We start from the raw sequence: 16955 nt of genomic DNA, 5'->3' as shown, positions 1-16955 counted from the left end.
CTCACATTATTTGTGAGGAGAAACATTTATTAGAATTTAATAATTGATTAAATGAAAGTTGTATAACTTTGACTCTACTGTCACTATGAAAGCTGCTACTTCACATAGTTCACATAGTTATTAAATTGATATTCAATTTCTATAGTTTGAGGATAAAATAGTTGAAACAAAGCATAGGTTGTCCTCTGAATCTAATTATTTATTTATTAATAATCAATTAATTTTTATTTGGAATGTCACAGAGGTGTAAGAAGTCAGCCATAGAAAGAATGGGTTCAGGAAACAAGTCATAGCAAACAAAGGGCCTTTGGGGCTTAGGAGAGAGAGGGAGAGACATGGAGATAGAGAGAAGTGCCTCGAGAGACATAAACAGGGGGAAAGGTTCTGGTCTGCTCTATGGAGAGGTGGTGAGAGGCACAGAGAGACAGAAACAGACAGAGGGCCCTGGGAAAGAAGGGGAAAGCTGTGAGCCTACTCCACAGAGAGAGCTACATGATCCAGCTATTCTATTTCTAGATAATTCTTCTTTACACTTGCACCTCAATTCTGAAAGGTTCCTTGTACAGCTAATTGGATACGTATTACTTTCCTTAAGGATAAGAAAAATCAGGTTTGTAATAGAAACTTGATTTCTATTACAAAGGACATGACCATTCCTTAGAAATGGATATATCCTAAGGATATGACCATTCCTTAGGATATGACCATTCCTTAGAAATGGACATATTTAACCAGATAGTCTCTTAGTACAGTTTTTTTCCTCATTTGACAGCAGAGCATCATAGTTCATTGTTTCTGGTAATTATATCCCTTTTATAATTAAGTTTCAGTTCAAGCTAACTTCACAAAAAGATAGTTAGCTTATGTTACATCTTAAGCATTGTTAATATATTTACTTATGACTTTTATTAAAAGTTTATGAACTATCAGTGTGGAGAGAAGAGAGGGTCTTTGGGTGGACTGAGCCCCACAGCCTCACAGCACCGTTTCTTCACACGTGCAGCCTTCCTTCCACTGTCATCACCCCGTTCTGGCTAGCATAGCAGCTTCCCACCTAAAGGGGGGCTGTGTTAATCCGCAATCTCCTTTGAGCTTTTCTAAGAATTGTCTGTGAAACAGTTACTCTACTTTCAATGTGATCCTTGTAAGTTTTGCAGTGCAAAACAAGGGTGCTATCAACATGCAGAATACTAGGTGGGTGGAACATATTTAACATATTTACTGAGAATTGAAGAGACCGATTGCAAACATGTACATAAATCTTTTACTCAAGGTTTAATTACTTACTGCCTTTATCACGTAGTAGACTGAGACTAGCTTACCTTCAAAATAAAAAAGCAAAAGTCCAATTAAACTGATGATATTAAGTTGAGAACAGGCAGTGTCAGTCAGAGTGTGCACATTGCATTCGCAGTGCTTAGGCCCCATGCTGGCTCATAAAGAATGTTACTTAGATGTGTTGAACTGATGCATGTTTGAAGGATAAATCCACAAGTAAGAAAGAAGCATAAGGACAGTTATAAACTCAATAAACTAAAGTGTAAAGCTTACACTCTAGCTAATAAAAGCTATCCATGTTTTTTCCTCAAATAAATCACAATAAAAAGAAAATTCAGATGTAGCCTATGGACCCCAATGTTCATAGCAGCACAATTTACAATAGCCAAGTTCTTGAAGCAACCCAGGTGCTCATCAGTAAATGGATGGATCAAGAAACTATAGTACATTTACACAATGGAATCCTAATGGCAGCAGAAAGAAAGAAGGAGCTCCTAACCTTTGCAATAACATGGATGGGACTGGAAAGCATTATTCTAAGCAAAATAAGCCAGGCAGTGAAAGACAAATGCCATATGATCTCACCTTTAAACAGGAACCTAAACAACAAAACAAAGAAACAAGCAAAATATAGTCAAAGACACTGAAACTGAGAACAGGCTGATAGTTACCAGAGGGGAGAGGGGAGGGAATTTCAGGTAAAAGGGGAGGGGTTTGCAGGAACAAGTATAAAGGACACATGGAAAAAAATAAGGGGAGAGAGGTAGAAATGGGAGGGAGGAGGGGAGACCTGGGGTGTGGGCTGGGATGGGGATAAAAGGCAGAAAACTGTACTTGAACAAAATTAAAATGAAAAAATAAAATAATACAATTAAAAAAAGAAATTCAGATGTAAAAAATTCTGAAATCAAAATTACAACTAAACTACAAAACAACCATTTTTCAGAAACCACCTGAAATCTGGCTGAACAGCAGTCCTACAACTAAGGATATAAAGAAGAATACACACCTAGCTATGTCTGGTGTGGCTCAGTGGATTGAGTGCAGGCCTGTGAACCAAAGGATCTCTGGATCGATTCCCAGTCAGGGCACATGCCTGGGTTTCAGGCCAGGTCCCCAATAGGGGGTGCACAAGAGGCAAACCACACCCTGATGTTTTTCTCCCTCTTTCTCCCTCCCTTCCTCTCTAAAAATAAATAAATAAAATCTTTTTAAAACTATGATCCACATCTAAACTGGTAGGAGAGGTGGAAACTCGCACAGGCTGGTCCCACGTTCACAGAGGAAGACAAAAATTGGAGGCCTATCTCAGCTGTGGAGGTTCTCCTGAGGAATGAGAGGTCTCCCCCCATACTAGGCTCCCCACCGAGAGTTCCAGAGCCAGCAAGAGAACACACCATAACTTCCAGCTGTAAAAACCCATGGGGATTGTGGATGAGTGAGGTGATGGGCTTCTGAAGTCCTAGTGAGGTCCGTCTTAAAGGGCCCATGCACGAGGTTACTTAGAATGATACTTTCTGAGCTCCAACACTGGGACAGCCTCTCCAAAGGCCTCAGGGACATACAGAGAAGAGCTGAATTGTCTGGTATCAGCAGAGAAATGGAGGGGGCAGCTTTCTCCCGGAAAGAAGGGTTGGCAGAGGCCATTGTTCCTTTGATGAGCCCTCCCCCAACAGATCTAGCAGGCAGGCTCTATATATGAGTCTCTATCAACCTGCCTATCAACTGTTAGACCCAAATGGTAGACTCACTCTGGTGATTCCCTGAGACCCTGTGGCCATCATGCAGGCCTACACATTGTTTCTGGTAGCTTTTCTATAATAATGTCCTATCTTGGCTCATGCTTTGGACTCTCCTAAAATCTCTCAAACAAGTAGCATCTGGCCTCAGCAATGCTTCTCACTAGCAGTGGGCAGCCTTGGTTTGCAGCTTAGCCTTGCCTGAGCAGTCCAAAACCCAGCACAAATAGCCATGATAGGCGGATCAGTTGTAGCTTGTGAGGGATAGCCCCAAAGAAGAACACAGGGGTTGCCTGACCTTGTCCTACATCTCCTTTGAGGCCCCAGAGACAGTCAGTGGACCTGGTGGACAGCTTCAGACCATGTTGAAGCACTAACCAACCACCTCCACAAGAGGAGCATTCAAGGGGTGGACTCAGCAAGCACCAGAACCTCACTGAAGTAAGTCTGCTCTGGGGATGGGCTCCTACAGCTGATTCTCCAGGTGTTCACTGCCAGTTCTTGCAGTTCATGGGTGAGGATAAATTCCTCCCATTGACATGCCAACATCAATCAAGATTCAACTACAACAAGAAGGTGTACATAGCACACTTGGGGAGGGTCACACCCGGAGTGTGCAGCTTGGGTGAATGAGAAGGCTGTGCCACTGTACCCTAGAGGACACCTACTACATAAGCCCACTCTACCAAGCCTGGGAAATGTAGCAGCTCTACCTAATACCTAGAAACAAACACATAGAGGCTTCCAAGTGAGGAGATGAAGAAACATGTCCCAAAAGAGTGAACAGAGGAAAACTCTAGAAAAAGAACTAAACAAAATGGAGACAAGTCATCTGTTGGATGCAGAATTCCACGCACTGTTATAGGATGCTCAATGAACTTAGGGGAGGAGTAGATGAACTTAGAGAGAACTTAAATAGTGTAAAAAAAGGACATGGAAACCATCAAGAAGAACCAGCCAGAAACAAAGGATACACTAACTGAAATGAGATATAATTTACAAAAAAGCAACAGTAGACCAAATAAAGCTGAGAATCAAACAGCAACTTGCAATAGAAAGAAGCAAAAAACCCCCCACAAATTATATAGGAAACTATTTCAAAAGACTGAATGTTACTGTTGTCAGCAAATATTCTGTAAAACATAATTTTCCTTTAAGAGGAGGGATTACATTTCATGTAGGGCACTGCTTTTATCCAATGAAGTTGCAAAAATCAATATCTTTCTAATCTTATTCTTAAAGATAGAAAATAAATTCACTTAAAGGCATAACAGTAGTAATATTAGAAAACTTTTATAATGAGGCATAAATTCTTAGATTGTTGATTATAAATATAAACATTAATCTCTACTTAATTTTAACATAGAATTAACATTCCAGAAATCTTTTTTTTGATATTATAGCCAGGTGGAAATAGCCACTGTACTTCTCGAAAACTCTTTTTGGTGAGAGAATTACAAAAATCAATTTCTCCTAGCTAATTTGTGCCATTTCCTTACCAATATCAGTGCCTTGCATGCACTAAACCTCTTCTCGGTGCATCAGATAGAACAAGTTTACACATTTTGGGGGACCAGTGTATTTTTGTTTGTGCCATGGGATTTCCAGTTCTTCCCTTGATCGTGCATTCAGTGCTAAGGATGAATGAAGGTAGTTATTGAAGTTCAAGCGCCATGTCTTTTTGTACAATTTCTAGTGTGACTCTACATCCAAATTTCAAAAGTCACAAAAGATCTGAATCCAGCTTATTCATATGCAAATAGCTGTATGCTAATAACACTAAATAATAGAACTGGCTGCAGTTTTACAACCCTTATTTATGCTGATATATAACAGATAATCTCAAACTAACAATTTAACTTTGTTGAGAATATAAATCTTAATTTATCTTCTTTGAGCTGTATATGATATAGTATTAATAATTCATGTCAAGAGTTTAGATGAGTATGGCTTCTGAGAGACAGTCACTACAATACTTATTCTAAGATCATGAGGTTGAGAGAGATAATCAATGATGTGGCTAGAATTTTCAATCAGATGTTATATATATATATACATTCAGATGTATATTTATATACATTTATACACAACTATGTGTATATCTAATTGCAAATAACTGACATACTCTAATTATTGCCATGTCTTCCTGTGTATTTTTTAATTTTATTTTCTATATTCCTACTTTTTTGTATTTAAGAGATTTTCCAGTTGTCTCATTATCTTTCAGAATATTTAGATGACTATATATTCTACAAATATTATAATTCTAACTAAAACAGAACTTAAACCGTCAAATTCCATTAATATATTAATTCTCTTTCTATCTGTAAACAAATAATACTGGGATTAGAAGACAGCATATTGTAGTCACAAATATTGAAGACCCTGATTTTATTTTTATTTTTTAATTAAAAATTTTAAAATTACCATTGACATTCAATATTATATCAGTTTCAGGTATTCATAATAGTGATTTTCATTTATCTGACTAGTGATATTGATCATCATTTCATGTATGTCTTCTTTGGGAAAATGTGAAAAATGTGATTTTAGTTGTCTCTGTTATCAGTCATGTAAACTTAAGTAGGTTATGCATCTCTGTGCTCCAGTTTTGTGATCTATAAAATGTGCATGGTATTATTTGTTATGATTATCTTGCAGAGCATTTGGGGGCATCACATTAATGTGTTTTGTTAGAAATTTAAAATGACTAAATCTTGTAAATAATACATTATTGATATTAAATCTTGTAATAAAACAAATAATATAGCAGGAACAATAAATTCTTTTATTCTGTACATTCTGATGTATAAATCTCAGTGATTTCTTGAATATTTTTCAATGTAAATATACTTTTATTAGTTTTGTTTCCTACATATTTAGTTTAACTCAACAAATATTAACTGAAGCACCTAGTATATGCCAATTCTAGGAAATGGCATTGTAGGGGATATAAAATTAATAAGAAATAATGCCTGCTCATAAGGAGCTTACAATCTCTACTCAGGAAACAAGACAAGGGCTCAATAGTTATAAAGGCAAAATATCTGTTTCATAAAAGAGGTGTCAAATTGTTATGAATTTCAAAAAGGGTATCAAGTAGAACAAGTATCATTTGGCTGAATATTCAACATGAGTAGAACTTCTCCTCTCTCTCCCCCCAAGATTATAAGCTAGAAGTCACTTCTGTCAAGTGAGCAGTAAGACAAAACTCAAAGAATTTAGAAAATGTTGAATATATTTTAGAACAATACACCTTCTAGTAAATTTGCAGTTGTAGAAATCTGGCAAGAAAAACAAAAAATTAAGAAAATTTGTGGGTCACACTTGGGCATTTGTACCTCAGTGAGTGTGCAAAAGGCAGACATTAGGAATCCCTGAGTTGTGGACTGATTGTGTCAAGGGTCCAGTCCTGTAAAGGAATGGGACTTCACTTAGGAAGACAATATGACAACAGTTCTGGTAACAGCAGGCATAAGGGCAATGACTGGATAGGATGCTGTTATTCTGTCTAGACAGGAAAGAATTTAAGTCCTTTTTCTGTGAAACAGAATAGAGTTTAAAAAGAGTTAAAATGGCAGAAATGATGGGACAATGCTGACTGAATTAGGACACAAAGGAAATGGAGTCAAGGGTAATTCTAAGGTTCTGAACATGATCAAACATAGTTCAGTTGAAAAATGGTAGATGCTGGTGAACCAAATTAATGAGGCAGAGATTTCAGGACAAGAATTCAGAAGAAAATTTTGTTTTTTTAGGGATTAAGAAGAAGTTGATTACTGATTTGGACTATAGAGAATAGTAGTCAGCATGAATCTTGAATCTATGCAAAAGATGTAGTCCTGGCTGGTAATATATCTCTTTCAGGGGCAGCCACTTTGGAAAACTGTACAGACACTCCTCAAAAAATTTAAAAAAAAGTTAGCATATGACCAGAAATGCTTCTCCTGGTATCTACCTGAAAAACTTGAAAACATTTATTCACAATGATATATTCACCACTATGTTCATTGCAGAATTATTCATTGTGGCCAAGACATGAAAGGATATCCAAGAAAGATACTGAAGTATCCCTTGATAGAGGACTAATAAAGAAGATGTGGTGCATGTATACTATAAAATACTACTCAGTTATGAGAAAAAATGAAATATTTCCACTTGCAACAACATGGGTAGACCTTGAGAATATCATGCTTCACAAAATAAGTCAAATAGAGAAAGTTGAGAATCAATGATTTCATTGTATTTAAGATATAAAACTCAAAGGAACAAATAAACAAATAAAAACAAACAAACAAAAACTCATAAACACAAACAACAGTATGGTGGTTACCAGAGGGAGGTGTGGTACTAGTAAGACAGTAAATGGTAAAGGAAGTAAAAAATAGAGTGATGAAGAAGATTTGACTTTGGGTGGTGGGTACACAATACAATATACACCTCATATATCATTGAAATATACACTGGAAACCTATATAATTGTATTAACAAATGTCACTCCAATAAATTTGACTTAAATACTGATAAAGCACCAAAAGAAAAGATGAAGGCCTAAAAATAAGGTTAATTTGGACACTGTCCATTGAAGGGTTGTTCTGGCAAGTGGATGGGATGGGGACTAACTAAAAATAAATAAACTTAGACTATGGGGAAATATTTACAGTTAAAGATAGGATGAAGGAACAGGTGGTATACAGGCAACACATAGTACCCAAAATAATCAGGGAAAAAGCTGGCAAATGTCAACATTGGTAATTGCAAAATTTCAAAAAAGTCTGATGAACATTATAAAAAAGATAAAGTGACTGAAGAGACCTGAGTCTTGGGGAAGTCTTTGGAGTTAGCCTCTAAAGGATCAAAGTAGGAGGAATAGAGTCATTCATTTTTGCTTAACAATATCTGACAACCTACTCTGAATTATGAAAAATGGTGTAGCAAATAGCATATTTTCTCTGGCTTCACAGAGCTACCAGTATGGTAAGGGAAACTTGTAATAATCAAATACACTATATTCATTAAAACATTTGAGAAATGCTCTGAAGCAAATAGAGGGAATATCTATATGAGTTATTTTGTATAAAAGATAAAGGAAGATTCCCCAGGGGAACCCTGTATAACCTGAGATCAGGAATGAATGAGGCACCTTCCTGAGGTGGAGAGAAAGATGGTGGCAGGAAATGGAGACAACTGTACTTGAAAAACAACTGAAAATGTATTTGGGAAAAAAGTAAAAAAAAGGCTTTGAGTATGGAAGCAACATTGGAGAAACTGAAAAAATGTTCTGTGTCTGAAGCAATGTGAGCAAGAGTGAGAATGGTAAAATAATCATTCATTCCTTCACCTTAACTGATGATGTCAAGTATAGGTTAGGCAATATGACTGGTACTGGGGAGTAGCAGTATCTGAACAAAGGAGATGAGGCTGGGTGGGTGAGAAGAAGCCAGATCATGTCAGGTGTTTTTTATATATACACTACTTTTTTAAATTATTTTATTTATTTATTTATTTTTTTAGAGAGGGAAGGGAGGGAGATATTAAGAGAGAGAGAGAGAAAGATCGATGTGTGGTTGCTGGGGGTTATGGCCTACAACCCAGGCATGTACCCTGGCTGGGAATCAAACCTGCGACACTTGGTTCACAGCCCACGCTCAATCCACTGACTACACCAGCCCGGGCTATATATATACTATTTTAGGAAAGCCATTAAAAGGCTTTAAAAGGAGAGTGATCTCCTGTATGTATTTTATGATAATCATATGAGCTAAAAGGTACAGAATGGCTAAGAATGGTAGTACTGGAAGTAGAAGCCTACAATGAGAAGCTAATTCCCTTTGGTAACTTGTCCATGGTAGTGACATCAGAGATGGCAGCAAGTAGATAGATTCAAAATTATAACAGGAGGCTAAAATCAACAAGATGTGGTGATGCGTTGGGTATAAGGGAGAAGAATGAGGAGGCATCAAGCTTGATTTTCTGGCTTAGTGCGGCTCTCTGTATAAGGAATACTAGAAGAACAGCACTATTAGAACCCATTGAAAAACAAGGTTTTGAAATTTTTATTCAATAGTGATAATGAAAACCACTAATGTAGACACACAATCACAGTCTCATTTCTGACCAATGACAACCATTGGTCAGCTATTTGGCTGAGACTGTTAGTGTGTCCCATGGAGTGTATGTCTCTATGCACAGCTAATTAGGACGGGGTTGGAATCTCCAGGACTGGCCTCATTAGCACTGGCCTCACTCAGCAGAGCTAACTAGGCCAGGAAATAAAAAGAAAAGAAATGCACTTATTGTGATGGAGATTACTTTCATGTACAGTGTACCATTTTCCAGAACAAATAAATACAGTTGAGAGACCATTATTGCGAGCAACAAATAATTAGTGTACAGGAAGGAAAAGATAAAAGTGAAAAATAGTCTTGAGGAATATATGCATTATATTCTAAAATATAAGTGGTGCATATTTTGCCTGGCATGGAAATGCTTCATTATTATTTATAATTGTGCATACATTATCATTTTCATTTACAGAGACGATTTTCACTTTTTTCAATTATATCTTTCCAATCTAAACTTTGAATTAAGTATGCTTCATTAAGTACTGCATATTTTGACTCCTCAAATTTACCTCATTCCCTATGCCGATGCACATTCAGTGAGATTCTGCCCTGGATAACTATCCTTTCACTCTCCCCGCACACCTCTACCACCTCAGCAGGCAGACATGGTGGTTCTCCTCACCATCTTATGTTTTCATGTAGAATGCCTAAAACTATGATTTCTAGGCCAGCAAAATCTAGAAAAAAAATTAACTTTTGAACAAGAAAAGAACCCAAAGAAAGAATTTCTATATACTGAGACATTTCTTCCTTTCCTTTTCCCAGGATTTTTTTTTATTTTCAGACTACAAAATTAATAGATGTTTAACATCACAAAAATTAAGAATCCAGATATAAAATAGAAAATAAAACTTTGCTAAACTACATCTACCAGACAGGCAGAATTATATATATGTTTATAATTGTATCATATTATATGTAATGCTATGTATGTTTTGAACCCAACTGTATATATATCATATATATGTATATATACATGACACATTCATATGTTACACAAAATTTGAGACTGTTTGAGTAAGAGAGTCTTGATTTTATCTTCTATAAATAAACCATTGTCTTAGTTTGGGTCTCTCAGAAGCAGTGTTTGAAACCAAAAATTTTAGTACAACATTTTATCTGGAAGGCACTTCCATGAAATGCTAGTTAAGATATGAGGAAGTGATAAAAGGAAGGAAAGGTTTCAATAAAGAATTACTCTTAATCCAAGGATCACTGTGGGCAATGAATTTGGTCCCACTGGGGAACACCAGATGTTTGTAGAACAGGCATGTCAGTGTTTTCTCTGATGGAAAACCTGGGGCATCATGCATTGATTAAGGGCTGCTGGTGTAGGGCAATAAGGGGGCTGGATGACATAGTGTTCTTTCTGGAACTTTTAACTGTAGTGCACTGGTGAGCTCTGGCTCTTGGAATCCCTCACACAGTTGGCAGCCAGTAGGCTGCACTTGAAGTGTTAAAGCTGGAGTAAAAAGTGGGAAGAGTCCTACTATGCTTTATTTAATCATTCCTTATGGAGGGGCATTTAGATTGTTTCCAATGTTTTCACCATTATAAACTGCCATAATACCTTTACACAAGAGTATTTTCATGGCTGTCTTATTTTCCATGATACAATTTCTATAAGTAGAATTAAAGAGAAATGTAAAAAATTACCTGGCTGGCGTAGCTCAATGGATTGAGTGCAGGCTGAAACCAAAGTGTCGCAGGTTCAATTCCTAGTCAGGATACATGCCTGGGTTGCAGGCCATGACCCCCCAGCAACGCACATTGATGTTTCTCTCTCTCTCTTTCTCCCTCCCTTCCCTCTCTAAAAATAATAAATTAATAAAAATATCTTTAAGAGAAATGTAAAATAAAAGTCTCTGAGTATGTTTTGGGATGAACAGAGGCAACTTTCTTATTATATGGAAGTTTGTACAGAGTGGCCATACCATAATATATAATTAACTTTAAAGGTAACATTCCAAATTTAGATTTAATACCAAAAATTTAACTTATTAGCTCCATTTATTTTATAACTATCATCACTATGAAAAAAATCAGTACTTTTGAACTAAAATAAATATACGTAACATAACAGGACTTAAATTTGTCCCATATTCCATTTTAAGATAAGGACAACATTGTTTTTAAAAGAACAACAGGGAGAAAAATTTTAGTAGCTGGGGCTAAACAGCAAGTTTTCAAACTTGACACTACAAATATACCCCACCCCCTGCAAAAAAGAAAAAGTAATAAATTGGACCATCAAAACTAAAATTACTTTTTGCTTTGCAAAATATTTATGAAGAGGATGACATGACAAGATAGAGACATGAAGAAACTATTTCAAAGCCACATATCAGGCAAACAACATGTATGGAATATAAAAAGAGCTCTCAAAACTCAACAGTAAAAAAAAAATCAATTTGAAAACCTGAAAGTGACTTGGATAGACTTTTCACATAAGAGGATATTCAAATGGTAAACTTCATTAGTCACTAGGAGAATTCAAAACCACAATGAGAAATCACTACACAACTATTAGAATAGTTGAATAATAAATTAATTAATTAAAAAAAAGAATAGTTGAATAAAATAAGTAGTGACAACACCAAATGTTGAAGACAATGCATAGAAATTGGATCACTCATACCTTGCTGGTGGAAATGTTAAACAGGCCACCCACTCTGGGAAACAACTCAGTAGTTTCTTATGAAACCAAATAGACTTTACCAACTACCCAGTAATTGCACTTCTGAACATTTACTTTGGAAACGGAAACTACTTGCATACCACCATGTGTACACGGAATGTTCACAGTGGCTTTATTTTGCAATAGCCCCACACTGCAACATCTCAGATGTCCTTCCGTGGGTGTTCGGGCACACAAGCTACATCCTTACTGCACGATACTATTCTGCAATAAAAGTTACACACTATCGATACATGTCTCATCTTGCATAATCTTAGAGATTATTCCAAATGCAAAAAAGTCAATATCGAAAACTTATATAATGTATGGTAGTGTTTATGTAACATTCTGGAAATGACAAAACTAAGAAATGGAGAAAATTAGCTGTTGCTGGAGTATAGGATGGGTTGGAGGAGGGGAAGCAAGAGGTAAAGTGGTGTGGTTACAAAAAGGCAAACACTAAAGGGGTTCTTAAGGTGAATTGAACTGTTTATCGTTACTGTGGAGACAGATACATGAAACTACAGATGTGATAAAATACGCAGAACTAAACACACACACAAGTACAGATGATATCACTGGGGGAACCGGGTAAAGTGAAGACAGGATGTTTCTATATCTCTCTTACAACTGCATGCAAATCTGTAATTATCTCAAAATAAAAGCTTAATTAAAAATGAGCAGTGCTTCTTACTGGAATATAAATACAGGTAAATTATTACAATGGTATTTTTTTTTTAAACTTTTCTCCCTTGGAAGTGAATTGCTTTTTTATTTTTAAAGATTTATTATTTATTTATTTTTAGAGAGGGAAGGAGGGGGGGAGAGAGAGAGAGAGAGAGAGGAGAGAGAGAGGAGAGAAACATCAATGTGCGGTTTGCTGGGGGTTATGGCCTGCAACCAGGAATGTATCCTGGCTGGGAATCGAACCTGGACACTTTGGTTCCCAGCCCGCGCTCAATCCACTGAGCTACGCCAGCCAGGGCTTCAATGGTAACTTTTGAATGATGCCAAACTTGTGCTCTTTCAACAACAATTGTCTCACTTTTCTTTTTTCTTCTATTTTTTGTTGAACAAATTCTTTTTATTGTATATGTCCATTACCATTTAGTGTCTTACACCCACCTTCTTCACCCACCCATAGTCACCACACTGTTGTCCATGACCATGGATTCCTCTTACTTTTTGTTCAGTCCCTCAAACCTACCTTCCCCTCATCTCATCCAGCTCTTTATCTATGAAACTGTCTCTATTTTGCTTGTCAGTTCAGTTTCACTCATATGTAGATTCCACATATGAGTGAAATCCTATGATATCTCTTTTTCTCTGATTGGCTTATTTCACTTAGCATAATGTTCTCCAGGTCTATCCATACTGTCACAAAGGGTGAAATTTTCTTCTTTTTTACATCCAAGTAGTATTCCATTGTGCAAATGCACCACAGTTGTTTTATCCACTAGTCTACTGATGGACACTTTGGTCACTTCCATATCCTGTCAATTTTAAATAATGCTGCAATGAATCTAGAGGTGCTTATGTTCTTTAGTGTTTGGGATTCCTTCTGATATATTCCCAGAAGTGGGATCAGTGGGTCAAAAGGCAGACCCATTTTTTAATTTTTTGAGATGTTTCCATACTGCTTTCCACAGTGGCTGCACCAATCTGCATTCCCCACCAACAGTACAAATGTATCCCCCCTGTCTCCACATCCTCACCAGCACTTGCTGTTTGTTGATTTATTGATGATAGACATTCTGACAGGTGTGAGATGGTAAGTCATTGTGGTTTTAATTGGCATTTCTCTGATGATTAGCGACATTAAACATCTTTTCACATGTCTATTGGCCACCTGTATGTCCTGTATGGAGAAGTATCTATTCAGATCCTTTGTCCACTTTTAATTGGGTTGTTTGACCTTTTTAATTTTGTTTTGTAAGTTCTTTACATGTTTTGAATATTAGCCCCTTATTGGATGTATCAGTGAACATGTTCTCCCATTCCGTGGGTTGTCTTTTTATTTTGTTGATGTTTTCCTATGCAAATCTTTTTAGTTTGATGAAGTCCCATACATTTATTTTTTCTATTGTTTTCCCTACCTGGGGAGATATATCTGATAAAATATTGCTATCAGCATCATCTGAGATTTTGCTGCTATATTTTCTTCTATGATTTTGATGGTTTCAGGTCTAGCATTTAAGTCTTTAATCCATTTTGAATTTACTTTTGTGTGTGGTGTAAGAGAGTGGTCTAGTTTCATTTTTCTGCATGTATCTGTCCAATTTTCCCAACAACATTTATTGAATAAACTATCTTTATCCCATTGTATGTGCTTGCTTCCTCTCTTGAACATTCATTGACTATAAAGTTGTGGGTTTATTTATGGGTTCTCTATTCTGTTCCATTGATCTCTATATCTGTTTCTATGCCAGTATCCTGCTGTTTGATTACTACATACTTGTAGCATAGTTTGATATTAGGTAGCATGATTCCTCTTTTTTCTTCTTTGTCAGGATCACTATTGTTGTGTGGGGCCTTTTGTGGTTCCATATAAATTTTTTGAAATATTTGTTATTGTTCTGTGAAATATGTCATTGGAATCTTGATAGGAATTGCCTTGAATCTACTTTGAATAGTATAAACACTTTAATGAGGGTGATTCTTCCTATCCATGAGCACTATGTGCTTCCACTAATTTACTGTGAACACAGTATGTGTTTTTAGTTATTTATATCTTCTTCAGTTTTTTTCTTCAATGTCTTATAATTTTCCAAATACAAATATTTTACATACTTGGTTAGGATTACTCTGAGGTATTTTACAATTTTTGTAGTAATTGTGAGTGGGATTATTTTCTTAATTTCCCTTTCTGTTAGTTCATTACTGGCATATAAAAATGCAACTGATTTCCGCATATTAATTTTGTATCCTGCTACTTTGCTGAATTCACTTATCAGTTCTAGGAGTTCCTTGGTGGAATCTTTGGGGTTCTCTATGTACAGTATTATGTTATCTGCAAATAAATACAGTTTTGCTTCTTCCATTCCAATTTTGATGCCTTTTATTTCTTCTTCTTGTCACATTGCTGTGGCTAGGACTTCCATTACTATGTTGAATAAGAGAGGCAAAAGTGGACATTCCTACCTTGTTCCTGATCTTAAGAGGTACACTTATAGTTTTTGCCTGTTGAGTATGATGCTATCAGTGGGTTTATCATATATGGCCTTTATTATGTTTAGGGATGTTCCTCTGTTCCCACTTTGCTGAAAGTTTTTATCATAAATAGGTAATGAATTTCACCAAATGTGTGTTTTGCACCTATTAATATGCTCATGTGATTTTTATCCTTCATTTTATGTGGTGAATCACATTTACTGATTTGTGATATTGTACCCACTTTGCATTCCCAAATAAACCCCATTTGATCATGGTGTATTATCTTTTCAATGTCTTGCTGTATTTGGTTTGCTAATATTTTAAAATTATTTTTTAAATATTTAAAAAATATTTTATTTATTTATTTTTAGAGAGAGGGTAAGGGAAGGAGAAAGAAAGGGAGAAAAACATCAATGTGTGGTTGCCTCTTATGCAATCACATCCTGGAAAACTGGCCCACAACCCAGGCATGTACCCTGACTGGGAATTGAACCAGGGACCCTTTGGTTCACAGGCCAGCACTCAATCCACTGAGCCACACCAGCCTGGGCTGGTTTGCTAATATATTTTTTAAGTATTTTATTTATTTATTTTTAGAGAGAGGGAAAGGGAGGGAGAAGTAGAAGAAGAAAACATCAATGTGTGGTTGCCTCTTGCATGCCCCCTAATGGAGATCTGGCCCACCACCCAGGAATGTGCTGTGACTGGAATCAAACCAGCGACCTTTTGGTTTGCAGGCCTGTGCTCAATTAACTGAGCTACAACAGCCAGGGCCTTGTTTGCTAATATTTTGTTGAGGATTTAGCATCTATGTTTATCAGGGATATTGGCCTACAATCTTCTTTTTTTGTAGTGTATTTATCTAGTTTTTGAATTAGGATAATGCTGGCTTCATAAAATGAGCTTAAGAGCCTTCCTTCCTCTTGAATTTTTGAAATTATTTGTGCAGGAGAGGTGTTAGTTCTTCCTAGAATTTCAGTAAAATTCACCTGGGAGCCATGAAGTCTAGGGCTTTTGTGTGTTGGGAGTTGTTTTATTACAGATTCACTTTCACTAGGTGTAATCTCCCTATTCAGATTCTCTGGTTCTTCCTGATTTAGTTTTGGAAGATTGTATATTTCTGGGAATTTATCCATTTCATCCAGGTTGTCCAGTTTGTTGGCATATCGTTGTTCATATTATTTTCTTACAATTCTTTGTATTCTTTGGTGTCAGTTGTTATTTCCCCTCTTTATTTATGATTTTATTTATTTGGGTCTTCCCTATTTTTCTGATGAGTCTGGTTAAAGTTTTGTCAGTCGTGCTTATTTTTTCAAAGAACCAGCTCTGGGATTCATTGATCTTTAAAATTGATTTTTAGAATCTATTCCATTTATTTCTGCTCAGATCTTTATTATTTCCTTCCTTTTACTCACTGTGGATTTTGTTTTTCTTTTTTAAGTTCCTTTAAGTGTGAAGTTAGATTGCTTATTTGAGCTTTTTCTTTCTTTTTTTTTTTTTGAGCTAGGCCTGTAATGCTATGAATTTCCCTCAGCATTGTTTTCCCAGTGTCCCATAGGTTTTGGATTGTTCTGCTTTCATTTTCATTTGTTTCAACTATCTTGTAATTTCTTCCTGATTTTGTTGTTGACTCATTCATTGTTTAATAGCATGTTATTTAGCTTCCATGTCCATTTGTGTTTTTCAGTGTTCTGTGATTGATTTCTAGTTTCATAGCATTGTGGTCCGAGAAGATGTTTGATATGATTTCAATCTTCTTAAATTTCAGTCTTCTTAAAATTCTGCCCTAACGTGTAGTCTCTCCTAGGAAAAGTGCCATGTGCACTTAAAAAGGGTGTATATTCTGCTGCTTTGTGGTGAAATGCTCAGAAGATAACAATTAAATCCATTTGATCTAGTGTGCCATTTAAAGCCACTGTCTCCTTATTGATTTTCTGTCTGGAAGATCTGTCCATTGAAATCAGAAGGGTGTTAAAATCCCAA

General features: G+C 36.2%; 1 long non-coding RNA gene across 1 annotated transcript in view; it reads right to left on the bottom strand.

Annotated features, from left to right (window-relative positions):
* Positions 1 to 2888: 2888 nt before the first annotated feature.
* LOC118501258 overlaps positions 2889 to 16955 on the bottom strand; it is a 16998-nt gene continuing 2931 nt past the window's right edge. The window contains exons 2-4 of the long non-coding RNA XR_004903881.1: positions 16570 to 16572; positions 11775 to 11780; positions 2889 to 2996 (exon numbers count right to left, since the gene is read on the bottom strand). This is a non-coding gene — a long non-coding RNA (uncharacterized LOC118501258). The remainder of the gene's footprint in view (positions 2997 to 11774; positions 11781 to 16569; positions 16573 to 16955) is intronic.

Source organism: Phyllostomus discolor, chromosome 1, assembly GCF_004126475.2.
Source record: "Phyllostomus discolor isolate MPI-MPIP mPhyDis1 chromosome 1, mPhyDis1.pri.v3, whole genome shotgun sequence".
Classification (NCBI taxonomy): Eukaryota; Metazoa; Chordata; class Mammalia; order Chiroptera; family Phyllostomidae; genus Phyllostomus; species Phyllostomus discolor.
This window is presented reverse-complemented; position numbering and strand designations above follow the sequence as displayed.